The following is a 12,787-nucleotide window of genomic DNA, read 5'->3' on the forward strand; positions in this document are numbered from 1 at the left end:
ACAGAGCTTTGATCATAAAACTAATAAAACTTTAAATATCATCTTACTAAGACATATTATTGGGAGAGTGACAACTGATATTTATATGCATTTTATGTAAGTAGTCTGCTATACCGCCCATATAAATATCAGCATCTGCACCAAGTTTAATATTTTTGCATACGTTTTTTTTTCCTCCTCTAGTTTGAGCTCCACATTCTCACTATATCATATTATATGAGCCATAAAAGCCTGATGTATCAAATATGATACTCAACAAAAAACATATGCAAAGCCCCCCCCCTTTTTTTTTTTTTAGATTTTGTCTTAAGGTTTCTGACTAATATTTCATATGTCAGGCTTTGCAAGGTTATTAAAGATATAAACATTTACCATATTAAGATTATATTAAATACATCTAGGCCTATATAATAATCAGGGAAATGAAAACAATGACTGATAAAAATAGACAAAGATGATGGAAACTTTACAGTTCCTTCAGTGGCGGGGGATTATTTGTAGCGCAGCCTTTGTGTGTCGCAGCTCAATCATCTCTGTGTGCGTCTGAAGCTCAGTCAGGGAGTTTCTCTCTCATTGGCGATGTTTTTATTCATTATTCTGTTAACACTGCTTCATGTTTGCACTTAAAGGGATAGTTCATGTTTATCTGCTTACCCCCAGGGCATCCAAGATGTAGGTGACTTTGACGCGTGTACGTCTGCGTGCGTGCTCTGGCATAGTAGACAGATATTAGGGCTGGGCAAAAAAAATAGATTTTTCGATTAATCGTTTTTTAAAATGACGTCGATTCTCAAAAGCTGCGAATCGATCTTTTCCGGGATTTATTTCAGCACACATTTAAAATAAGATCTGATTAACGTGAATCTTATCATTAGTCTTCTCCACTAGATGTCACCCGGGACATCTGAATCGATACCCAGCCCTAATAGATATATATAAGTAGATGCCTCATTAGTGACTGGTTCTATGGGCCGCGATACGTTCCAAAATGGCGGACGCGTCAACGTATCTGGAGCTGTCGAATAGGGCATCTATACATATCTATGATAGTAGACGCATGTGCGGAAGCGATCTGTCGCGCGTATACGTCACTCAATATTTTCACAGTGCAGAGAGATTGCGGACGTGTTCACTGGCACTGCCATGATCTAAAGATATTTAGAAGTACAGGTCATCACAATGGAAGACGATTTTGATATATCATCAGACAACGTGGAATTTTTTACCCGACCGTATTTATTTGACGTCACACGCCGGATGTTGTGAACGCGCTCAGGACAGTTGGACATTGCGGTGGATCAGAGGTAAAAAATTATATAAATACTGTTCAGTTTCTTGCACAGACCGATCGTTTTGTGTCTTAAGACCTCAATGTATCGTCACGAGCCGCAGGGTTTAATTTGGTTTTGTCTGTGTATGTTTTTTTACTCTCAAAGCCGTGATTCCCATTCACCTCCAATATATGACTGACAGACTGCAACGGTTTGAGTTAAAAATCTTCGTTTGTGTTCTACTGAAGAAACAAAGTCACCTACATCTTGGATGCCCTGGGGGTAAGCAGATAAACATCAAATTTTCATTTTTGGGTGAACTATCCCTTTAAGTTGCATATTACATTTCACTCTTAAGTATAAACGTTTGATGCAAATCTTGCAGCTTATGTTCACTAAAACAGTCAGGAAGTCAGTCATACTTTTTATTTAGTTTTTGTAAAATGGTGTTCTTGCACTAACAAATTAAGAGATCCCAGAAAATTTCTTATTCAGATGTTTATCTTTCACAAGCAATTTCTGATAAAAGAGAAAAATGCACCATGACAGTGTTTTTCTGTAACGTATGGACTAATCAGAAGCTTGTTTGTTGCAGGTTATTGTAAATATCCGAGTGATATTTGAGCACTTTTACAATGCAAACGCAGTTGTGACGGACGGTGTAATACTCTGTAACACACTACTGTATGTAGCACTCGTGTAATTGTGCATCACTAAAACTGCTTTTAACATGGTTTATGTCTCCTTTTTTTCTTTTAAAGGAACACTCCACTATTTTTGAAAATTTTGATATTATGCAGCGCCTGAAAATAGTCCCCAGCACGCTCCCTGTGCGTCACTCTGATGTAGTTTTTACAATTACAATGCATTTCAAATGTGTTCATGCTTACAAAAAGAAGGGAAAAATGTTCAAGAGTCTGAACTTGTCCTCTTACTGGAGCTGTGAGGATATTAATGTTGGCAGTTATTTAGGCTGTGTGTCATACATTTATTTGATGCTCCAGCAATAAGAACAAACATTTTCAATAAATTATTTCTCAGCATTTTAGTGGGTTTTCTGATTAAGCTTTCTGTTGTATGTTACCATTTATCCTTAACAAGTCTTTGAAAAAATAGAGAATATTAATTCAGAATCCCTTTAGCAACAAATATCGTTCATGTGTAACAGTAAAGACTGCTGTTTATTATAATGTTTATATGTTTATATAATATTATAATGACACTGTTTACCATTATGACAAAAAAAGTTGAAATCACGAAATTCAAAATTATGATTTTAATAGTAAAAATTACGGCAAAGCCATTTTTATGTCATAATTATGACTCATTTCAATTTGTTATTTTGACAATAATTCTGGCATGATTTCTGATCTCATAATGTAGACTTTTTATCTTATAATTGTAACTTTGTCATTTTGACTTAATTATGCCTTTTTATGCTATAATTGACAAATTTGTCAATTTCGTCTTGCTATAATTATCGACAATTTTGACTAATGATCTCATAATTTTGACTTTCTCTTAATTTTCTACTTGTCATAACTGACATGACACAATGTCAAGTTTTAAATCTCAACTCTGACTGTCATGATTTTGACTTTTTATCTTATGTTTCAACTTTTATGCCATTATGTAAATTTCAAGTTGTTATAACTATGACTTTTTATCTAATTTTGACGCATTATAGTTATGACTTTTTATCTAATAATTTCGACGTGTCAATTTTGACTTTTTATCTAATAATTTCCACTTACTGTCTAAATTTGGACTGACATAAATGTGACTTTTTGTCATAATTGTTGTTTGTCACAAAATTTTTAATCTCATAACTACGACTTAGTATGTCATAATTTCAATTTATCTTATAATTGACTTTTTATCTTGTAATAATGATTTACCAAAGCATATGTGGTGGAAATGGGCTTCCATATTTTACTGTATGTGTGTTTATGCATGTATATTTTTAATTATTTGAATATATACACAACAAAAAGCACCTGCTGTTTTATTAAAGCTGGTTTAGAATATTTCAACAACCTTTTTGACAGTGATACATTTTCTTATCCCACAATGCACCACCAGTGCTTTTGCTGATTCAATCCACTTTCTCAAATCATTTTATTCCTTTCCTGACATCGAAATGGAAAAGACATATGAAGTGTTTTTATTCTACCTAAAGATTTATACAACTCAATAAAAGTCCACTGCAGTGTGTCATTAATCTGCTCAGTGAGCGGCTCGCTCGAGTCTTTCCTGTCAAGATTTAATAAACCATTTCCACATTAACTAATATTAACTTTGACAAGAAGGCAAGGTAGAATCACAGAGCATAAATTTGTCACCAGCAATTGTTTTAATAAGTTTAAATCTTTGAAATGTACAGTTCATCAATGACATTTACAACAATTATTTCCGTTTATATTTGTACGGTTCCTACTGTAGATATACTGGATTGCCATGTGGTTCCTCGAGGGTACAAACATGATAAATAAGAACTTATTAACCTGACATAAAATGGCCACATAACAGTGATTTTCACAGTATCGGACATGCAAGGAGGTGCATGTTCAGAGGATACTGGAGAGGATGGAAAGGAGGACAGGCAGCTCCACATGCAAAAAAGACACTTTCTCAAAAGAAACATTCACAATGAGTCTGTCGTCTGAGACATTATTATTATTATTATTCGGTTACCTTGCTCAGCATAACTGTGGCAGTTTCAGCTACACACATGACCAGTCCCAGCCCTTACATGTCTCACTAATCTGCCATGAGACTACCATATGTGTGTGTGCTAATGGCGTACTGGCAGTCATGCTAGTCATTTCCTGATCGATTTTAAAGGGATAGTCCACCCAAAAAAATTAAAAACATGTCAGCATGTACTCTTCCTAATGTCTTTCCAAATCTGTATGCGTTACTTTTTAAAGATATTTCGACAAATGTTGGTAACCAACATTCCCATTGGCTTCTACAGTATGGTCAAAAAATACAATGAAAGTCAATGGGGACCAGAAACTGTTTGGTTCGCAAAATTCTTCAAAATACCTTCTATAGAATGTTGGTATTTCTTTCTTCTCTGGAACACACAAAAAATATATTTTGAAGAATGTAACCAAACAGTTTCAGACGCCACTGACTTCCATAATATGGAAAAAAAAAAATACTATGGAAGTCAATGGAACACAAAACTGGTTACCAACATTCTTCAAAATACCTTCTATGGAATGTTGGTAACATAAAAGAAGATATTTTGAAGAATGTTGGTAAACAAATGGTTTCAGGTCCTACCTGGGATCTGAAACTGTTTGATTACCAAAATTCTTCAAATACCATTGAAGTCAACGGGACCCAAAACTGTTTGTTTACCAATATTCATCAAAGTATCTTCTATACAAAGTTGGAATTCCTTTCATCTGTGGAACATAAAAGAAGATATTTTGAAGAATGCTGGTAACCAAACGGTTTTGGGTCCCATTGACTGCCATAGTATGGACAAAGAAAAATTGCTATTGAAGTCAGTGGTACCCAAAACTCTTACCAACAATACCTTCTATAGAATGTAGCAATTTCTTTCTTTTGTGGAACACAAAAAGATATTTTGAAGATCTTGAAGAATGTTGGTATCCAAATGGTTTTGGTCTCATTGACTTCCAAAGTATGGACAAAAAATAGTATGGAAGTCAATGGGACTTCTTCAAAATATCTTCGACAGAATGATGCCATTTCTTTCTTCTCTGGAACACAAAATAAGATATTTTGAAGAATTTGGTATACCATGGAAGTCAGTGAGACCCAAAACTGTATAATTACCAACATTCATCAAAGTATCTTGTATGTATCTTGAATATATCTATAGAATGTTGGAATTCCTTTCTTTTGTGGAACACAAAATACGATATTTTGAATAATCTGCAAACCAAATAGTTTCATTTTTCAAAAAAAATGAAGAATGTTTGTATCCAAACCATTTTGGCCCCAATGACTTCCACAGTATGGACAAAAGTCAATGGGACCTGAAACAGTTTGGCTACCAGCATTCTTCAAACTATCTCCTTTTGGAAGTCTTACAGAAGAAATGAACACAAGGTTTGGAACAACATGAAGGTGAATAAATAATGACAGAATTTATTTTTGGGTGAACCATCCTTTCAAGTTATTGAAACTACACTATAATGACATCACTTATTTTGATGAGGTCCTGAAATTATAAAAATCGTATTTCCGAGGGCGTCATGTACAACAACTTCAGTCCTTGGTATCAAGATATATTACTTCTCCATATGACAATAATCATCGATTTTTGTAAACGCAACAGACTAATGATTATGGAATTAGCTCTTTCCAGTAGAGATGGATTATGGGTGGCACAAGGACCAGAAGACAAAATATGAAAAGGTCCATGCTGGTCCAGAGGTGCCCTATACAGTACAAACACATTTGATCTCTATTCTTCTATGTAAATTAGTAAGCAGGAGAGGGGGCGGGGCATATCATATGGGCGTGGCTTGAATAGCTGAACACAGATACATCAACAAACCGGACAATTAAAAAACAAACAAACAAAAAAAAAACATGCACAAGTCGGTTGGTATGTGTGATTTTACATGTCATGAAAGCACAACTGCGCTATTTCCACTGCCAACATGAATCTATTGCAGAAGGCTGTCTACAAAGTATGGCTGCCTTTGGGTAACGCGTCTCTGCATGCGCGGAGCAAACAGAGGGCTTTGAGAGTCTGTAGCGGGGAATGCGGAGGGGACAACAGCTTGGCACATGACAACGAGAGATATGTGTGTGTGAGGGCAAGCAGGCAGGTAGGAGAAGCTGTGGAAGAGTCCTTTAGCTCTGTGCCGTTAACCTTTGCTCTGTGAGAGAGGCCTGGTGTGCCACCGTCTTGTTCTCATGTGAGCGCAGACTGGAGACCACGTCGATGAAGGCCAAGCTCTGCACTTCTTTATGAAGTGGCTCTGAAGTGAGAGGAGAAAACACACAAATCAATCATTCAATCGGGAGAAACGGTTTCATGCGAGTGTAGTTCGGCACATTAAACAGTATTCGCAAGGATATGCGTCAGGATATTAAACTAGTAAATGATAAATGGTTTTTAAAAATGTATTATTATGAAGACAATTTTTACAAAATTGGAATAGTGATGAATTGTCTACAAAAAGACTAGGAATGTGCATTAAAATAAATAGGGTGAATTTTGATTTCATCTTGGCATCTATTTTGTAAATGCATGTTTTTTCTTACTGTGTACTGTAAAACATACTAAAATAGTCTTTGTTTTATTGTTTTATTTAAAACTTAAATAAATAATTCAGCATCTGCTTAAACTCCGCCCCTTTCCTACAATCGACCACAGAGTGATTGAGTGCCACGCCCACATCTCAACATCCAATCAACAACCAATTGATAGAACCAAGTCCCTGCCCTACATTTTTCCTTTTTTTTTATAATCTGTTTCACTAATATACATTGCAATATGGAAGAAATGATCTGTCGCTACATCTGTTTCATCATGACTCTATAAACATGTTCCACTAGGTTTGTGTCCAATATTTGTCTTAATGTTAATAATAATAATGTCTATGGTTTTATCATTTAAAACCCTAACAATTTTGTGACATGAAATGTTTCACAGTGAGCTTGTGCTAACATTTTTTTTTTTTTTTTTAACAAATGCTTGGTTTAATTTAGTTATTCTAATACAATGAAATTCATATATTTTTATGTCTGGCGTAAGTGTCTAAATACTTTTTGAGGCCACTATAAGTCACTGAGGTCGTTTCTCACATGTAACAAAATTTAAATGACTAAATACAATCTGAATGTTGGTTGCTTAATTCAGTGTTATTTTAGTTTTATTTATATGCTATTATATTATTTATTAATATTTTGAATTAGATTTCATTTTTATATTTTCAGTTTTTATTTTAATTTTATTTTTTGTTCTTTTGTAATTTTTTGTAACTTTTTTTTTTAATATATTTATATTTAGCTTTAATTTATTTTCATTTCAGTTTTTGTAATGCAATTACTTCAACTTCTTTCAGTTAGTTCCCAAGGCAACAATTCCATTCAAATTTTCATTTAGGTTTTTTACTGAATATTTAGATTTTATTTGAGCTTTATTTAAATTAACGAAAATTATTTTTAATAGTTTCAGTTTTAGTGCACCTATTATGCAAAATCCACTTTTACATGGTGTTTGGACATAAATGTGACCCTGGACTACAAAATCAGTCATAAGTAGCAATGTATAATGTTGTAATAATGTAATGTAATATTATGTAATAATGTAATATTAAATGAAAATGCGTTAGCAGCGCAAAAGGTCGTGGGTTCGAGTCCCAGGGAACACACATACTGGTAAAAAATGTATAGCCTGAATGCACTGTAAGTCGCTTTGGATAAAAGCGTCTGCTAAATGCATAAAAAAAGTAGCGTGGGTATATTTTTAGCAATAGCCAACAATACATTGTATGGGTCAAAATTATAAATTTCTCTTTTATGCCAAAAATCATTAGGATATTTAGTAAAGATCATGTTCCATGAAGATATTTTGTACATTTCCTACCGTAAATATATCAAAACTTAATTTTTGATTAGTAATATGCATTGCTAAGAACTTCATTTGGACAACTTTAAATGTGATTTTCTCAATATTTAGATTTTTTGGCACCCTCAGATTCCAGATTTTCAAATAGTTGTATCTCGGTATAACAAACCATACATCAATGGAAAGCTTATTTATTCAAATAATTGATCCTTATGACTGGTTTTGTGGTCCAGGGTCACAAATGTGTGTTGGCAGTGTGTGAACACAACCACCCTACAATGATAAAAATCCACCCACTCCTTATTTTTTAATCCCCATTAAACCAAATCAGTCTCATTAGACATGCCGTTTTGATTCTCTGAGCAATGTGAAGTCACAATGTTTAGGCTCCGCCCACGGCCTCTGACTGACACCGTCATATTAGCAGAGACCCCGCCCTGAGTGAGCCGCACACAATCCGCCATGTTTATAAGACATGAAAGAGAACTTAGTTTAGTACTCACAGCCGCTTTCTGTGCGCTCAGAAAACACTTGATCAGAAGTTTAAACTGATATGGCTTTAAAACGCATGATTTCAGCACGACAGACATGATAATCAAAACCAAACAGATGTTTTTTGGCAGAGTATTTCAGGTACAAGCTGTAAAGGCACAGCCCTATTGTGGAAAAGTGGGCGGGGAGCAGCAGCTCATTTGCATTTAAAGATACAGGCACGAAAACAGTGCGTTTCTTCTTCCACTCAAAATTAGCATTTTCAAAATGATCTGTGGGTTATTTTGAGCTGAAACTTCACAGACACATTCTGGGGACACCTGAGACGTATATTACATCTTGTAAAAAAAAAAAAAAAGGGGCATAGTAGGTGCCCCTTAACAATAACAACACTGGTTTTAGTGTAGTTTCAGGCTTCTTTAGGGTCAATAGTTCCTACACTTGTGAATGTGTTGAGTCATTTGTTTCTGTGATCTCCTGACTCACCTGATCCCATGACGGAGCAGATGAGAATCATGGAGTTGTATTTGATCTCCGGTGCACTGTGCTCATCTGTCAGTAGTTTGTGTAGAACCTGCACCAGATTAGCGCCGACAAAGTCCTGCTCTGCGCAATCTGAAATCAAAACCATGAAGTGACTGGGTTAAAACAGCTTAAACCAATGCACTTACACACACACACACACACACACACACACACACACACAAACTTTTCTTTCTTCTTCTGCTTTTCTCCTCTTCTCTAATCTAGTTGTTTAAAAACTTGTGTATTCTGAGTATTGCTGGCTCTGATGAATTGATTTTGATTCGCTTTTGCAAGATGCTTTGGAAAAAAGTTTCTGCTAAATGCATAAATGTAAATGTAATGCCACTAAAGGCTTAAATGCTTCAAATTAGTTTTGGAAGACATATAAATTGTGCATAGATGTATAAATATCTTTACAAAACAACCATTTGAATAAAAAAAAATCTTAAATACTACAAATTGTGTTAATTTATTTAAATTAGGCTTTCAACCTCAATAAACTGCTACTGAAAATCTGAATCTGATCAAATAAGGTGAATTCAGGTAAATTGGTGAATTCTTTTAGCCATTCATTTCAAAGATAAAATGACCCAGTTTACCAGTGATAATACTGTTAACTAAAACTATAAAACATTTTATCAATTATTTTCAGAAGTTTAAATAAAGCTAAAATGATATAAATTATAATTATTATATTATGAAACTAAACTTAAAAACTTGATGAAAAATGTTGCCTTGGCAGCTAACTGAAATAAGTTGAAGTTGAAGTAGTAATATTACTAAAACTAAAAAGAAATAAGGAAATAAAAATGCCAAAAGCACCTAAAATGAGAAAAAACTAAATTAAAATGAAAACAGAAAATATTAAATAAAAGCTAATTCAAGATCTGAATAAATACTATAAAAGTATATAAATAATTATTTACTTGATTTCAGGTCTGTCAGCATCATATTAAAGATATATGTAGAGTTAATTCAGGAGATTTTTTTCCCGGTCATCTCAATGGCAAGTGGAGTTTACCTGAATTCACCCTAACGCACAGTAATCTTAGATTTTTACCCAGATTTAGCGCCGCTATGAGACCCAAGGCCACCAGCGCTTCATTCTGCATGATCATGTGTTCACTCGTCGCCATGGTTACCAAGTGCTTAATACCTCCACCTTGTATAACTGTTCGGACCACATCCTATTCAGAAAGACAAACAGCAGTCAGAATCTTCCAGAGGATGTGAATCTGTGACGGAAAAATCAGCAGCAATAACAGAAGTCCTCCACAGCACGAAACAACACAATCAAGAACATGCAGCGAAAAAAAAGATTTTTCTAAGTTGTAAATAAAACAAAAATTATTGTAGTACATTTAACAAGAAAATACTCCTTCTACTTGAAAATGTCATGTTTAATTCAACAGGTTACATGCTGTTTCTTAACAGCGAAAAATAGTTTCTACACCAGATCTTTGGTAACAGACATACTAGACATTTTGTCGAAACCAAGTGTCGTGTCCGGTTAGCATAACAAAAGATTTACTTGGTAAGGATGGGATTTCCGGTTTATGCCTGGTTATGACATGGTGTGAGATGATGCACGTCTAGTCAAAGTGCAGCACCATCACTAAAGCATCACTGAAATGAGTAGGGCTCTATAAAATCTGTTTTATTTTTTTCCAAGCTCTTTTTTTCCATTAGAAATTTTTTGAACTCCGTTTTAATTAGGGATGCACCGAATGTTCAGCAACCGAAATTATTCGGTATAAGCGAAAAGACCGAATAAATTGTACCGAACAATGATATGAGACGAACAAATAGCAACCAGCGCAGAGTGAGAGGTGCGCTCTTTATAATGCAGCACACATGTCAGCAGTGTGGAAGCATTTAAAACTGTCGGAGAAAGACGCAAAAATCATTACAAGCACCGACAGCGAGAGACTGTTTAGGACTGCAGCGCATGTCTTCAATGAGAAGAGGACGGGGTGATTGTTGCTGGTTTACTGTATGATGTTTGAAATCGCGAAAGGGCCTTAAACAATTAGTAAATAAACTGCAGAACGTTATGTTTTCTAATACACGCGCGCATTGCATGTATTCTGACAGCGAAAATCTGCACTCGTCAGTTGCTCAGTCACATTTTTATGAATTTTTACAAGGCACGTGACAATGCGATACGTACGACGTATTCGTAATGAGACTCATTTATAAATCTGTTGTCAACAAAAAGAAGCATTGAGGTCTTCCTGTGCGTTTCTGCCAAAATAAAAGTTGAGGAAAAAGCAAGAACTCTATCAACATTCATAAATGTTAGTATTGTAATTTTACTGTTGTTCTGTAAAATAAAATAAAAAGTAAGACAATAATAATGATAATAATCATTACAACAGCTCTGTTTTAATACATTTATTATAACATTCACACATATTAATTCACGCAATGGTGAAAAAAAAATTGGCAAAATACATGGGGGGAAAAAACTCGAAAAACCGTGTTCGGTATTCGGCCCAGTGTTTCATTTTGTTCGGTTTCGGCCAAGAATTTTCATTTCGGTGCATCCCTAGTAAATTCCATTTTTATGACTGGATTCCACCATTCCGTCCGCATCACAGAAATCATAAGGCCCTGAATGAGAGAGAATGAAGAGACCTTTGACTTGCTGTGTCGGATGAGAGCGGACAGCAGGCGGTTGGACTCTCCCATCACTCCGGCGTGGTCTTTCGCTTCACACCACTCCACCAAACGCTCCACCAGCTTTGCGTTTGTCCCCAGCTGCTCTGCTGCGTCAGCTGCAACATACACACACGCTAAACATAATCAACCTAACACAAGCCACCGTGAAGCACATGCTACAACACATTTGTTCATTTATATAATTTTTTTCTATTTTGAAATACTGTTGAATATTACAGTACTTGTAATCATTTTGTTTAATATTATTAAACAAAAATAATTAGTTTCATATTTTTATTTAATATCTTAGCTTTAAAAAAATCTTTAAATATCTAATTTTTTTAAATCAGAAAAACTGCGCAATTTTTTCACAAATTGTGAAAGTCCTATCTTAGGAAGTGCAGTTTTGCGGCTTCAATACATTATGAAAGATGCATATTTCTGCTACGTGTTTAATGTTGTACACACATTTCAGTTGTTTTTGCAAACTGAGAGACGGATGGGAATTATTTTCTGTGGTAATTGGCAGCATGTCACAGATGCTGTCGATACAGCTCAAGTTGTATGTACCCAGGAATATTCCTTTTAAACCCAAGCTGTCACTGAGAGCTAACACGGCTGGGCCGTTGCCAATGAAAGACAATGCAAATTCGCCCGTTGTCTGCAGATCCATAGTTACTAAATGACAGAGTGCCATCGATCCTCCGCTCACTTCATATCAGAGACTGACTGCTGTGTGGCAGCAGCTGGGACGGGCCTGAACCTGACATCAAATCACACATGCTGTCGTTGACACAGCTAAACAGCTATCAATTTCAATTAAAAACCCATAGAATAAACAACTGTTTTGTGGCTTTTAGCTCATGTCTGTTAGTTTGATATCATCGACATGCTAACCTTTAGCAGACATACACATTTGAAGCTAGAATTACGTCAGTGTTATTTTATTTTTTATTTATATACTTTATTATTTATTGAGAATTAGCTTTTATATCTATACTTTCAGTGTTCAGTTTAATTTTAGTTTATTAATTTTGTCATGTGCTTTTATCATTTTTATTATCTAGTTCTATTTAGCTTTACTTTTATTTCAGTTTTAGTTTTATATAGCAATTTTAGTTCTTCAGTCTAAACGTATTTTATTTCATTTAGTTGCCAAGGCAACATTTGTTGAAAACAAAGTTTTTCATCTTGTATTATAATAATTACCTATAAATAAATATAAAAAGAATATAAAAGATAAATAAGTATAAATATTATATTTATATTTTAT

At 34.6% G+C, this 12,787-nt stretch overlaps 1 pseudogene; it reads right to left on the minus strand.

Annotated features, from left to right (window-relative positions):
* Window positions 1–4,977: 4,977 nt before the first annotated feature.
* The window catches only part of LOC107659100 (rap1 GTPase-GDP dissociation stimulator 1-like), a 48,290-nt pseudogene continuing 40,480 nt past the window's right edge, over window positions 4,978–12,787 (minus strand).

This window comes from Sinocyclocheilus anshuiensis, unplaced genomic scaffold (assembly GCF_001515605.1).
Source record: "Sinocyclocheilus anshuiensis isolate Anshui unplaced genomic scaffold, SAMN03320099.WGS_v1.1 scaffold87, whole genome shotgun sequence".
In the NCBI taxonomy this organism is placed as follows: domain Eukaryota; kingdom Metazoa; phylum Chordata; class Actinopteri; order Cypriniformes; family Cyprinidae; genus Sinocyclocheilus; species Sinocyclocheilus anshuiensis.